This window comes from Marmota flaviventris, chromosome 6 (genome assembly GCF_047511675.1).
Source record: "Marmota flaviventris isolate mMarFla1 chromosome 6, mMarFla1.hap1, whole genome shotgun sequence".
Classification (NCBI taxonomy): domain Eukaryota; kingdom Metazoa; phylum Chordata; class Mammalia; order Rodentia; family Sciuridae; genus Marmota; species Marmota flaviventris.
The window spans coordinates 141,565,103-141,580,155 of NC_092503.1; the positions used below are offsets into that span (position 1 = coordinate 141,565,103).

Here is a 15,053-nt window from a genome sequence, read left to right on the forward strand (position 1 = left end):
CTCGGCTCGCGGTGGGGGTCCCGCCGACCACCGCCCCGGGGGACCGGGGAAGGAGGGGACCGGGCCGTGGCGGCGCGTATTGTTCCCTTGTTCTTCCGTTGGCGGGGTACGTGTTTTCGTGGGAGACCTCGGTGAGGATCGAGCCTGCATCGCGGGGCGGGGGGGCTCGGGCCCGGCGCCGTCACGAGCACAGGAAGGAGGCCGGGAGCATCCGAGGCGGGGCCCGCCGCCCGGCCCCGCTCCGCCGCCCAGCTGTGGAGCGCGCTCGGAAACTTTTGTCCGCCGCCGGCTGGACCAATTTTTCGCAAGTTCTGGGGCTTCGCTTCCTCCTCCCATCCCTGCCCGCAGCGCCCAGCGGGGGGGCGGGGGAGGCCCGGGCGGGCGGGGCGGGGTGCGGGGCAAGGGGGCCTGGTCCTCCACCCCCCGCGCTCGAGCCCAGTTCCCGGCGCCCCCTCCCCGCTCGCGGTCTCTTAGGAAACTGCGACCTTAATGGTTGCTAAGGAGCAGGGGAGGTCCTTCCCGTCGCCAGCCCCCTCCCTGGGAAGCGGCGTGTTTTCTGGACCCGGCCAGGGTCGCTTCGAGGATGTGACCCGCTCCCCCGCCGCGCGTGAGTGTCGGGCGCGGTGACGGAGCCCGGGTCCCGGCGGGGCGGGGGTCTGGGGGTGCGGGGACCCCACGGGTCGCAGGCCCGACTGGCTACGGGGCCGCTTGACAGGCGCCGCGTGCAGCAGCTAGCGTCCCTCATTCGCGGTGCATCCGTGATGGGTTATAAAAGAGGAGGAAAGTATTTCTCCTTGCTCAGCAGATTTGCCCTCCCTTGCTCCTTACTGGTTAGGAGATAGAACGTGAGCCCAGATCCGGACGAGCAGTTCACATTCCATTACGAAATTCTACACGGCTTCAGAGCCAGCAGCAGCACATATTCGGGGCACTTTGGAGGGTTTTTTTTTTTTTTTTCTTCTTCTTCTTTTGGGGATGCTAAGTAGTGGTGGTGGTGGAGAAAAGTAAAGGGGTGAATAAAGAAATGGAACTTTTTGGTATGCTGAAAAACCTGTCTAAGGATTTTTCATCAGAAGAACAATTCGCCCTAGTTCTTGTTTTTGAGTCTAGGTTTAAGCTTAGCTCTTGAAAAGCCAAGGGAAAGAAAGTTTGCCTGTTGAATAGGGATGCTGGAAATTGCAAGGTATTTCTGTCTTGAAAGGAGATGGTGTGGCTGATGTGCATTCCCGTGTTTTTTAGATCTTTTTTTTTTTTTCACCAGTTAATATCTGTGCTTGTGCACAAGTGTGTTCTGAAAAAAAAGTTAATTGAAGTGAAAGTTGGGGAAATGAGAGCGGCAAAGAAAAGAATGTGTTTTTGTTTGTTCACACCCGTGAAAAGCATCCTCTAGATTTGGTGCTTTTGGGAGTAGGCAGGTATGGTTTCCAAGACATAATTTAACCCGGAAGTTTGAGTTAGAGGCTTGGCTAAAGCCTCTTTTAAAAAACTCTGCTTCCTTCAAGAATCCACAGAACTTTTGAAGGAATGAATTTGAAATACTCTAAATAATATATGCAAAGTGGACCATCATTTTTTTGTTGTTGTTGTTGTTTTTTACTTCTGCCCTTTGTAGGGAGACTTCTGGGTACCCGTTGATGGGTTCTGCTTTGATGTGTTTTGAGCTTTGGTTACACTGATGAATTAAACATTTCAGTGGCTTTAATCAAGTTTTAAATGTGTGAAAAAAAATACCTTTCCCCTTTTTACAGAAAAAAGGGAGAGAGGAGCTCTTTGATTTATTTATTTATTTCTCTTTCTTCATTTTAGGTTAATGAACTTGCACTGTCCTATCATTCTTAAAAATACTGCTGAACTGGTTGGCTTTAGAATGCTTTGTTGTTTAAAAAGGATTTGCTGGGTATGTGATAATCTTAAGAAATGCTGCTGATGCTTACTGGTATATGGAATATCATTCTCTGCATTTTCCTACATACCATTTTATTTCTCATCAGAAATTCAGACTGTCCAGCCTCATGACAGACTAGTGTTTGTTACGTGATGATTGTGCCTCTGACTCAGCTGGTACAGGTGGAACATCCCTTCCTAGGCATGTACACCATCCAACAAGTGACCTTTTGATTGAAGGGTCTTTTTATTTTAGATCTCTTCAGGCATCCTTTAAAGTCTTACTTCCTCCAACACAGGTACGGAATATTGAAGGAGGAAAATGAAGCCTAACTTTATTCATCCTGCATCTGATCAACAGCTGTTTATTGGTTACCTGCTTTAAGGCAGGCAATACTAGCTGCTGTTAGGAGACCCCTCATTTTTAACTCTTTGATTTTGAACTGTTGTGTGAGTTCACTTCCTGGGTCAGTTTGGAGGTCTTTGCTTGCTATCTGTATGCTCACTTGCTAATATAATGATATCAGCTTCAGCTAAGGAGATTTCCTGTTTAATGAAGTTGAAAAATTCTGTCCTTTTAGGGGTTTAATGGCATAATTAATATAAACTTGACTGATATAGAAATTGGTTAAACCTGCTCTCTAGATGCAGTCAGAAGTGAATCCTTTTGATGTTTCTATTCATTATCCTTCTGAAAAGTAGGTGGTGCTTAGAAGGTCATAGGATAAGGGTTGCTAAGCAGCTAAACAGAAGGATGCTAAAATTAACCGAAGCATTTTTGAAAGGGAGTCCTTCCCTGTTTTACATTATTTACTGGATTCAATCAATTTCTGAACTCTCCAGGTCCTTTGACCTAGAAAGGTAGAATGTTAATGTTGATTTTGTTTTTGTTGTCATATTTAAATAATCTTTCTTTTGTAATGTGTTTAATTGAAGTTCAGTATTCTTTGACCTAACCCTGTGGTGTCAAATGGCAGCTTGTCTGAGGTGACTTCGTTTCTGTTACCAAATGTGTTCAGGTTAAGCATTCCCAAGGATATGTGTATGTAACTGCACCTTTTCTCACATGTTAATAAGACTTTTTGTTTTGGAAAGTCTACATAATCCATAAAGTGATGCCTTACTTGTATTCTTCATTAAACAGATATGCGCTCAAAAGAAATGCAGCATAGTATCAATAGAGACTATGCAGTATAGTCTCACCTGATAAGGGGACAATAGCTTTCTCTCCCCCTTCACTGAGATTACCACTCTTAGATTAGGCCTCCATATGTCCCCACCTCCATGTTACCCCACCTCTCTGGCTCAGTTTATTCAGCCCAGTTTATACCTACCTTTTAAAAAAGAATTTTATTAGGTTCAGAATCTCTTCCGAGGAACTGAACAAATGTTAGAAAACAATAACAATTGTGGTTTGCATTACATTTCTACCATAAATGTGTTTTAAGTATGTTTGCAGCAAGATAAAAGGTAGAAATCTGAAGCCAGGGTTGGTAACCATCACCTTGATTGAACGCAGCCCCAGTGTGAAGGTAGAAGTTTCCGTGTCTCAAGGTCATTTGTGTACATCTGACCTGTTGAACACACATTGTTGAGTCATATTTTTTTTACATCCAAATATAATTAGGAAATGGGTAAATAAGTGTGCTGTTTCTTCTCTTTCTCAGAAAGTGATTTTGGGGTAGGAATAGTCAGGGCCTTCTTCAAAAGGCAGGGGTCAGATAGTGCCTGCCACACCCTGGGGGGGCCTCGTAAATCAGAGGTAAAAGGTGTACCATCTGAAACCCAGAGGGAGGCTCATGATGTGCTTTCTGAAATGCATCACTTACTTTTAATTTCCCTCACTCCCACATGGAAGGCAGACTACAGAGAGGAAAACCATCCGCTGGTGTTTTCTTTACAGTGAGGTGGAAGAATGAGGAAGGTGGGGAGGAGCTTTTCCTAGCTAGCAGCCTTCGTAGGCAGTGTCATCAGCCCAGCTTCCCCCAGTTTCTCTCGTCCCCTTGCCTGGGTGTCCAACGTGGCCTGAAGGGCAGCCGAGCGTGGCTGGAGATTGTACTCTGCTCCTTGGCAGCCGCGGGTGGGGCAGAGATGGAAAGGAGGGGGCAGGGCGCTGTCCTTCCAGTGACCGGGTGCATCTTGCTTTTGATGGGACTGCAGGGCACGTCGTTGTCTGTCCATCAGTAAAGGTGGCTGCCTGTGAATAGGTGCTCAGACAAAGCAATGGGAGAGGGTGGAGACTGTTTGCTCTGTGTGATTCAAGCCAGTAACGCTAAGAGAATTTGAAAACCTCTGTTAAGTCCTGGGACTGGGGACTGGCTGCTCCTGCGGGGATTCACCTGAGGCTGGAAGACTGCTTGAGGGCGGGTGGAAGTCACTGGGTGGAGAGAGAGAATGAAAACCCCCACTGGCTTTGTCAGACGGCCAGACTGAAGAGAAAAAGTCTCAGTGGGGGTAATTAGATAAAGCTTTTAAATGCTCTATTTGTTTTTCCCCTGAGCTTGCTTGGTATTCCACCACCCCCCCTCGGAGACTGTAGGGTAGAATTGTTATAAAAACGTTTTGAGTCTGCTGGTTGAATTACTTTTCCGCGTACCTTCTTGGACAGAGTTAGTTTCAACCTGCTTTTGTGAAGGCCGTTAGCAAAAGTTCTGAGTTTGAGCCTAGAGCAGCTTTATTTTACTGCTATGCCTTGATCTACCCATGGGCTGGTAAGAAGTCAAGCCAGACCCAGAACTCCTAAGTCCAGCCTGACTGTACAACAGCTGCTCTTTAGAATCAGCTTGGCCTCAGAGGACTTAGCATTAAACATAGGCACTCTGTTTTTCTCTGTGTGTGGGGTTTTAAAATAAGAACTTTTTGAAATTAACTCCCTGTTGCATTTGAAGGTGTAAGGGAATTCCTTAGCTTTTGGCAGCATTGCTATTGATGAATGTGATTATATACATTATTTCGGTAGCTTTTCTCTTTTCTACACGCCCCCTCCCCCCAGCCCCAACCTGTGCTGGGAATGGAACCCAGGGCCTGGTGCATTCTAGGCAAGTGCTCTGCCACTGAGCTACATTCCAGCCCATTCAGGAGCTTTTCTACCTTATGGGATTGTTGGAAGGATAAAATTAATGTTCCAGAAAGTCAAAATCTATATATGGAAAAAAGCGGTGTATTTTGAGCTCAGGAAGCCTTGTGGGTATCCACTCTGGATTTCCTTTCCAGAATTTTACCCAACTCAATTATGTTAGGCAGAATTTGCACAGGAGTTTGTGTTCAAATGGGGGAAATGTAGTCCTTTCTTTTTGCCTCCAGGGTGGAGAGCAAACAGAACTAGTAAATTCTTCTTAATGAGATTTGCTTAGGAATGAGTTTTAAGGAAAAAGCCAGTGGCAAACTTAGAACTCACTATTTAAAGGAGTGGTTGTCAACTTGGTGGCTCTTCCCCAGGGGGCATTTAGCAGTGTCTGGAGACATTGTGGAGTGTCCTGATCTGGGAGGGGACAGTTGCTATTGAGTAGAGACCAGAGATGCTGTTCTGCCTCTTGTGGAGCACAGGATACATTCCCCCACCTCCAATATATTATTCAGCCCCAGATATCCTCCAAGGTTAGAAAAGTCTGCTTTAAAAGTGCAGTAGCAGGTCGCAGGGTGAAGCTCAGTGATACAGCACTTGCCCAGCATGCAGGAGCACTGTTTAAAAAAAAAAAAAAAAACAGCATAGTAGCAGTGGCCTGTCATATCTACAAGTAGACTTGAGGTTCTCCCTGTATTGCATGCGTTTTATTTTGAAATCTGAAATTCCATAAAGCAAGTAAGGTCTTATTACATGCCTGTAAGGTACCTTGGTTGGTAAGTTCAAGGTTTCACAGAAAACTGGGGGGTTGGGGAAAACCGTAATGTTTGGAAACCCTGTTAGTAAATTAAAATTCTAGAACTCGTCTGCTTCTAAAACAAACCAGATTCCCTGGCACCAGGAAGCTGTTCTGATAGGTGGCTCAGCTTTCCGAGTCACTTCTCGAGTCATTAAGGAGACTTGCTCTGGTGCTGTCATTCGCCAGTTCTCCCAGGAGTTTTAAGTTATGTGGAGTATACTTTTAAGTGTTTGAACTAGCCCCTACTTGCTTGATGTTTTTGTACTCATGGTCTCCCTTATTTTGTTTCCTCAAGTTTTTGCAAATTTCTTACATAACTATCTGCCCTTCTTGGCAGCGCCTGTGAGCAGGGTCTTCTGTTCAGTGGTCTCCTCTTAAGAGCCAGTGGAGAGTTGCACGGTGGCTGGAAGGGATGGGGAAGGAGACAGTAATTATTTTTATATTCTTGCCTTGGTCTCATCCTTCACCCCTGCCCCCAACGTAGGCAGGAGGCATAGAGGAAATTAGAGTGGGAGAAAAAGGGGAACAGAATTCCAGAAAAGGAAGGGCTGCCTGCGTTGGGCAGACCGTTGCCCCCCCAAGGCCTGACTCCCACTTAATCTTACAGACACAGGTAGCTCTTGATGACAGCTCTCCCTCTCCTTCTTGCATGAGTGGAGTGGACTCACTGCTGGGCGTGCTCATTGCCATAGCTGGGCTGTGTCACTCTGTGCATCCTGGTAGCTGAGCCCTGTCACTCTGAATCCTGGTGCTTCTCTGCCCTCTCTTCTCAACTATGGGGCAACTCCCGGCTCTATCTCCACTTACAACTTCTCCCAAGCCAGAACCTTCAGGTTCCTCCCCCTGCAGGTACTTGTAAAAGTGAAAGTCATCTCCCTCCCTTCTGAAAAGTGATCTCAAGCACACGTCCACCCAGTCCTCTAGGCCAGGAACCTCACCCCTGTCCTGGACTGTCTCACAGCCTAACGTTCTGCTGAAACCCTCACCGTGTGGCAGATGCCTCCTGAGTTAACTTCTGCAGTTAGTTCATCTGCGCTCTTCTGCCAGAGTCCTCGTCCTCAAAAACTAGAGCTGCGCATGTTATTTGCCGACTTAAAAACATCTCTTGGCTCCCTGTTGTCTATGGAAAGAAACCCAAGCTCCTTCCTTGTCACTCAGGATCTTCATTGGCTGCTTCCAAGCTGAATGTCTAGTCCCAGCCCTCGCCACCCTCTCTTCTCCACCACTGCCACTCGGAGTCATTTCTTTCTGCTTTTGTGCTTACTGTTCATGCTGCTGTGTCCCAGTCCCCTTCCCTAGCAAAGAACCTTTCTTACCCTTTTTCCAAACCCCCATGCCACCTCTTCTGGGGAGTATACCGCCCTCCTCCAGAATAACTTTCTCCCCATCTGTTGGGCTTCTCTGCTGCAGTTTGTCTCTAGCATGTTGCCCCAGCGTTCAGAGCAGAGCCTTCTTGCATCCCTTGCACCTAGCCCACCGACTGCATAGTTGGTGCTCGCTCAGCACTGTGTGTGGATTCCTCAGACACAACGAGAGCTGTTGGAGAAGAGCCACATGTAATTTGGAAGCCGAGGCCCAAATAGCACTATAAATTCAGCGAAGGAAGTGGATGTAAAGAGTCGTTTTCAGCACACCCATCATGCAAAGATTTGGTGCACACTGGTGGGAAAGACTTTTGAATTTTAGAAATCCTAAAATAAAAGTTGGCTCAGCTTCATTTAAAGAGGGGGAAAAAAAGAAAAACTTTGTTAATGCCTGGTTGCACTAAAAGCTGTCACACTGGGGCCTTTACTAATTATAATCACTTTCCAAGGCTCTTGGTTTGAAGTTTACATTAAATAGGAGGGATGGGCACCCAGATCAAAGACCAAAATCATTTCAGAACTCCAATGTGTGGGCCCATTTTCTCTCCTTAGTTAGAGTTTTGTTTCATTAGTGGTATGAGTTAATAGGAGTGTTGATGTGTGTATAATTTAACTTTTTTTTTTTCCCCGTTACTCTTTGGATTTAAAACAAAATGCCAAACCAGAAATCTACAGAGTTTAAATCTTCCTTTATTTGCATATGTGTGAGTGTGTGTGTGCAATATACATGCTTGAGGAAAGTTGATTGTAGATCATTTATAAAGAGAATCATTTATAGATTTTTAGGAGAGCTCCCTTTATGCTGAGGCTTTGTTGTGAAACATGTCTCTGAATATGCAAAATCATCTCAAAACCTTTCCTTAATTTTCTTTTAAAAGTGGTACATTTATTTTCAGAAATAGGGAAGATGGCAGGAGAATGGGGTGGATGAAATCCCAGTTGACTATATGTACATTGCTGCTGCTGCCTAAAATGTGTGAGGCCCTGGGTTCAGTTTCTAGCAACCCCCCACACCTCAACACACTAACTTTAAATATTCTTTAATAAGTACTTTCCTGCTGGTTAGAGTTTAGGCTTAGTTTTGGCAGGTGCATTCAGTTATGATATTTTAACTTAATCTTATTTCGAAGAAGGTTTGTTTATTTTCTTCTCTGATACAGAAAATTGATTTTTTTTAAAAAGCTGTTTTCTCTTTGACTACAGGACTTTTAATTGTTTTGCTGGATAATTTTATAAAACTGTTCATCCTAAATAGTTTTTCCATCACTTGGTTAGTTAAATTTTTTTATGTATTTGGTTAAAGCATTCTACTTCAAATTTGAAAACAAGTTTAATTAGAGGAGGTTTAACTTTACACATCTCTGAATTTGATTCGTATTTATATTTTTGTGGTGCTGGGGCTGAAACCAGTGTCTTATAGGCGGTGGGCAAGTGTTCTACCACACCACTGAGCTAGCCCTTCAGCCCCTTCAATTTGTATTTAAGTCATGAAAATAAGGTTTCTGAGGACCATTTGTTGTTCAAGAACTTCGTAAGGTTTTACCCTTTTTCTTATGGTATGCTAGGTGTCTCCAGTTCCACATCAGATTCAGTCTCTTTTTGGAAAACAAGCAATTTTCCATAGCCAAGCTTGCCAGTCCCATGGTGTTGTTGTTGTTATTATTTTTATTTTTATTATTATTATTTATAAATGGGTTTTTAGCTAGGTACCAGGGTGCGTGCCTATAATCCCAGTGGTTCAGGAGGTTGAGGCAGGAGGATCGTGAGTTCAAAGCCAGCCTCAGCAAAAGTGAGGTGCTAGTCAACTCAGAGAGACCCTGTCTCCAAATAAAATACAAAATAGGGGTGGGGATGTGGCTCAGTGATTGAGTGCCCCTGAATTCAATCCTCAGTACACCCCCACAAAAATGGATTTTTATTTATTTAATAAATATTTGAATATGTACTAGGTGAAGACACTATGATAAGCACTAAGGCTACTTACTAGTAAGGGAAGGAGAGACAGTTGCTAGCCGCATAGAGAATACATTGCATATAAAGAGACATGTTCCACAACAGGTCACATATGACTGTGCTGAGTGCTAAAAGTAACAGGACATGAACTTAGGATATGAAGTTTAGCCTCTCCATGTGTCAGGAGTGGAGGATGCTGGGAAGCAAGTAGAGGAAGGCATCCTGGCAGAGAATGCTGGGAGGCAGGGGAAGGAAGCTCTGTAGTGGAGGATTCTGGGTAGCAGCTCAAAGAAGGCATCCTGTGGAAGTGAGATTTGAGCTAATACCTGAGGGACGGTGAGAGGAAGAAAAGAGTACTTCAGAGAACAGCTTGTACAAAGGCCCAGAGGTTGGAAGCGGGGATGTGTCCAGAGTAGTGAGAGAAGCCTGGTGTGTCTGGAGGAAGAACAGAACTAACAGATGGCACCGATGGTGAGGTAGGTGGGGGAAAGAAGACCATGTTGCTGGCAGTTCTTAAGAAGTCTGGGACACTGTGAAAGGTATGGGGCTGAGGAGGAGCCTGATGAGATTTGCATTTTTAAAGATCACTCCTACCCACAGTGGAGAATAGACCAGGGTTAAAGGAGACACTGTTTGACCTTCTGTTTGCAAAAAGATTAGCTAGGAGGCTGGGTTTTGAAAACCGTTGGTGGCTTGAAGTATGGTGGCAGCAGCAGTGGGGAACTTGGGTGGATTTAATAGAGATTTAAGAGGAGAAAGGACTAGGTGATTGGATGCGCAGGAAGGGGGAAGAAGGAGATGACTTCCAGGTCTCTGGCTTTTGTAACTCTCTGAGATTAGAATGTGGGATAAAGCAGAGTTTATGAATGAGATTTGTTCCCTTGAGTTTTATGCTTATGTTTTCAATTTTTTAAGAGCATTTTTTTATGCTACTATTATGTTGTATTTGGTTAAAAAGTATGTACCTGGTGTGGATGAAACATGAAAGGTACTTATATAATAGTGAGAAGCGGAAGTTTTATTCTTGTCTCTGGGAGCAAAATGAATGGCTTCCTTCTTCCTTCTCTCCACCTTTTCTTTCTTTCCTTTTAATTTCCTGATGCTTCCAGGCATGGTGGCACATGCCTGTAATCCCTGCAGTTTGGCAGCTCAAGGCAAGAGGATCACAAGTTCAAGGCCAGCTTAGACAATTTAGTGAGACCCTGTTTCAAAATAAAAAGAACTAGGGATGTAGTTCAGTGATAAGAACCCCTGGGTTCAATCCCCAGCGTTAAATGATACGAATAATTGTCAATTATTAATATTTCCTGATGCTAAAGAGAAAAGGAAAGAGTTCTTGCAGATGGCCTTAGCTTTTTGTTTGTTTTTGTTTTGGTATTGGGGATTGAACTCAGGGGCATGACCACTGAGCCACATCCCCAGCCCTATTTTGTATTTTATTTAGAGACGGGGTCTCACTGAGTTGCTTAGTGCTTCACCATTGCTGAGGCTGGCTTTGAACTCATGATCCTCCTGCCTCAGCCTCTAAAGCTGCTGGGATTACAGGTGTGCACCACCATGCCCGGCTAGCCTGAGCTTTTGAATGGTTTTCAGATGAAATGTGCACCTAAATCTTAAAAGCATTTAAGTTTTTGTTTATTTAATTTTTACTTATTTTTTTGTGGTTTTGGTGATCAAATCTAGGACCTCATACATGCCAGGCAAGCCCTCTACCACTGAGCCACATTCCCATCCCCACGTTTTTGTTCATTTTAGTGATGCTTTGTGTGTTGGACCTGTGAGCCAAGGGCTCATGGGAAGAGAATCAAGCTAGGACTCTTGCAGTTGCTCAGGTCCCTTACTTAGTATCACATTGCTTCTTGACCTGGTTTTCCAACTGATTTCTTAACTGGAACCACATACAGGACCTTAGTGGTCACCTGACACCCTTAATGTCTTAGAGTTACATCAGTATTTTGCTTTACCAGTAATCTGTGTGAAAACAAAGTTCATTCAGAAAAACAAAACAAAATAAAACAAAAAACCTCTGTAAAGAAAAAAAGCATTGTGCACTGGGCTCCCTCTTAGATCTCTGGGTTCCAAAGGCTCAGATTTAACCCATTCCACAAGAAGTAGAACTTGTCCCACGAAATGATTGTCTATCTGGTATTTAAACACCTGGTGATAGTGGACTTGATATTTACCCCCAGGCAGTCCTGGGGGGTTCACTGAGTTAAATTTTTCTTTTTCTTTTATTTTAATTAATTTATTTCTAAATAGGTATATATGGCAGCAGAATGCATTTTGATTCACTGTACACAATTGCAGCACAGCTTTTCATTTCTCTGATTGTCTACTGATTATACACCATGTAGTGTCGCACTGTATGTGCAGTGCTACATGTACCTAGGGTAATGATGACCATATTGTTTCACCATCTTTCCTGCCCCATGCCCCCTCCCCTCCTTTCCCTCCCCTTTGCCCACTCACAGTTCCTCCATTTTTCCCATGCCCGCCCCCACCCTTTTCTTTTCCATGGCAGACAGAATCTTCTTGGAACCAGAAAGAGATGAATTTTGCCCTCAGTTGGTATAGAATAGAAGCTGGAGTGCAGCTGTCATGTGCTTTCTGCTACTAGGGGCGGCAGTGTGTGGTCTGACTCTCAGAGAGTTCCACCAGAGAGTGCTGGAAGTGCTCAGCAGTGGCCATCTCTTAGTTAGGGTTCCTGCTTCCTAGAGATGGGGCTGTCTGCCTCACTGGCTGCACAACTGTCCCCATGTGTCTTGAGTTGGGATCCCCTCCTTTAAGATGTTCTCTCAAGAAAGTCTTATCCTGGGTTTATAAAATGCTTTTCTCTGACGTCATGCATACGATTCGACAAAAGCTCAGGTATAAGCCCCAGCAGATCCACAAAACTTTTCTCTTTTATGGTATCAATCCTGACAGATGTAACCTGCACATCCCATTAGGCCCCAGGTGACGCTGGTCCTTTACCCACATTGGGGAGAATATGATTTTCCATCTCTTGCTTGGGAACATGGATGTTCCTGCATCAACTGGGACCTATATAAACCCCACACTCTGTTTTCCAGTCCTGTGTTTGATCAAGTGAACTGAGTGGGGTGGGACAGAGACCTTGCCTCTGCTTGCTTTTAAAAATGAAATAGCTTGGTGAGAAGATGCTGAAAATAACTTTTTAAATGGTTTAAATTTTGGAATTTAAATTTGGAAAAATTAACTTTTAGGGTATTACACTAATAACTCAGAGGTCCTCTTCTCACTATGATCTAAGCAGAAATGTGGATTTGAACATGTAATAAGTTTGTTATAAATATAACTTACTAGATGATCATCTTATAAATATCCAAAATTGGCATCAGTTACCCATTGAGTAACAAACGTATAACCAGCAGTCTTTTGGACAGCCCATCTGTAGCTGTTTTGAAGAAAGAAATAAATGCTTTGGAGTTTTATTGAGCTTTCTTCAGAGAAGTTCCTGGTGGTATCAGTTAGGGCAGGCCATGTGATATGACCAAGGGTATCTGTGATATGTCCCATCTTTGTGAACCTGGAGCCATTGTTCTCTCGCTAAGAATGTGACTTTGGGATGTGCGCTGTAAAATGACTTTTTCCTTGGGAAAGTGGGTGCTCTGCCTTAGAATGAGTTAGAACTCTGTGTGTTTGGTCCTGTTGCTCAGGAAGTACTGAGAGTGTGGGGGGGTGGCACCCTTCTTTTCAGTTTTGCTGTTGTTTATTTTGTTGTTGCTGCTGCTGTTTTGGGGGTGCTGGGGATGGAACCCAGGGCCTGGCGCATGCTGGCAAGGTGCTCTACCACTGAGCTAGAGCCCCAGCCCTTGTTTCTTTTTTAAGCAGCCCTTGGCCCTTCTGTGGGTGAATAACAGTGGCACGCGTGTTCTGAAGCTTGCTTTGTGTGTCTGTCACTCCATTCTGTCCTGGTGAGGAGATGGTGTGTGATCATGTGTCTGTTTTGAGGTGCACTCCAAAGGGAAGGGAGTATGTGTGTTGGGGGGGTGGTGGTATCATTTGGGCTGGTCAAATGATTATGCTTAGAGGCTGTGACTTACTTGATTTTTATTTTCATTGCAAATGGAATTTTAGAAGGGCTCTCTGGGCGACTCGTCTCTAGGAAGCCTGAGAGTAGCTAGTGTGACTTCTTGTTTCTCCGCTGAAAGCTGAATACACAGAAATCCACTCTTCAACAGCAGAAACTACCGCGGTTATTCATACAAACGATTCTGCCTAGAGTACACTTAAATGAGTCCCCCAAACAGTGTGTGAGTTACAGACCGCCTTTGGTGAGACATCACGGGCAAGACAGGTCTGAGCTTTACATCTGATAAACCCGAAGGGAAGTAGTAGCCTGTTTCTCTTCTGCCCTTGCTAGACTTACTCCATGTCTCCACTCTGCCAAGTTTGCAATCTAAAGTTAGATTTTCACCTTTTTTTTTGGTCCTTAGGCTTTTGGGTGGAAATACTCTGGGCATGGTAGTAGTGGGAGTAGTAGTAAAGAGGTCTAACCTAGTTACCATCGTCCTGAGTTCTTGATGTGCATCATTTTACTCATGCTTCTTGACTCCTGTTTGACCCAATAATGTGGGTACAATTAGTTGTCCCATGATTCAGATGAGGAATTTGAGACCCAGAGATAGAGCTGGCTAGTAGGGTTCAAACAGTGCCGGGCTCCAGAGCCTGCCTGCCCCCTGGAGCACTGCTAAACTCCCTTCTGTGGTGACAGGATCTACTCTCCAAATAAATATTTCCTGGGAACTTTCTTCACACAGAACCCTCCCTGTGATGCATATCAAGGGAAGAGATGGGCAAGAACAAGGGTCTCTGCTTTCTGGAAACAGCTGATTATAGTTCACCCATGAACCATTGCTTGTTCTGTCTGGTATTGGACGCAGTGAGTTAGACCATCACCCATGAGGGTCAAGAGAGGAGATCTGCGTTTCGTAGAGTGAGCAGCATGCAGAGGTGGTGTTAGCATCCAAACCAGCTGACTAGGCCTTTGTGTCCTAGAAGGGGAGATCAGGGGGACACTAAAGCAGAATGTCAAGTGCCTGCACCGTGGGAGATAGCTGGAAGAGGTGTAGGGTGTCGCCCCAAGTAAATCCTGCCTAGAAGGGAGTTTTCACCAGGGCCCCACTGGAAAGTTCACACGTGGACTAGAGGCATCCTTTCATGAGATGCGAGGTGCCCTGGAAATGAAAGAAGTGTAGGATGTTCCTTTGTGTGATAAATGGTGTGTTGGGGGGAGGGGGTTTCCTCTCTCTTAATTGTGGACACCCCCTTTTAACCTCACTGAAAGTTCCAGAACCCTATTTCAAAATAAGTGGCACCTTGACCACTTCTGAAAAGACTGTAAACTGCGTGCTGCATAAGTGAGGAATTTATTTTGGCTTTGGGTTTCTGCAGGACCAGTGCCTTGAAAAACAGGTTTGTTGTTTTATGTTGTAATAAGTCACTGTTATTTTCTTCAGTATATAAACTGGAAATTTTGCTCTGGAATTGGTGATTCTCAGAGACTCAGTGATGATCTTTGGTGCTAGTGAAGTAGGAACAGCAAGTGAACTGATTTAATTACTAACCTAATCTTAAAACTTGTCTGGATTCAAATAAAGTTGTCTCTAGGGGGTGTTCTTTGCTTTTTTGTTTTTTAAGGAGGAGGAGCCATGCTGGGTAGAGGATGGTGAGAAGATGTCCCATCTTTCCTAGGGTGTTGGAGGTTGAAGTCACCAATGTTTCTTGTTCCATTTATGGGAGGTTCCGTTTATGGGGTCACCTTGTTCCGTTTATGGGCGGTGGGGTCTCAGCCAGTTATAGAACTGGCAGATCTTGAATTTGACATGCATTTGAAGGTCTGTTCCCTGTTGTTGTTGGGTCTGTGGATGAAGATTATTTTCAAAGTAGTAACAAAGTAAAGTAGTAACAAAACAAAATTTGAGGCTTGTAAGCTACCGGCTGGATCATAACTGACCTGTGTTCTCTA

General features: G+C 44.5%; 1 protein-coding gene across 7 annotated transcripts in view; it reads left to right on the forward strand.

The window, feature by feature from the left end:
* The window catches only part of Rreb1 (ras responsive element binding protein 1), a 179,523-nt gene that overhangs the window by 49,501 nt on the left and 114,969 nt on the right, over nucleotides 1-15,053 (forward strand). The window contains exon 1 of one of the 7 annotated variants that reach the window (XM_071613668.1): nucleotides 589-607. The exons of the other annotated variants lie outside the window; for them this stretch is intronic. The gene's annotated coding sequence lies outside the window, so the exon portion shown is untranslated. Of the gene's footprint in view, nucleotides 1-588; nucleotides 608-15,053 lie in introns of those variants that run through there. 7 annotated transcript variants of the gene reach the window in all.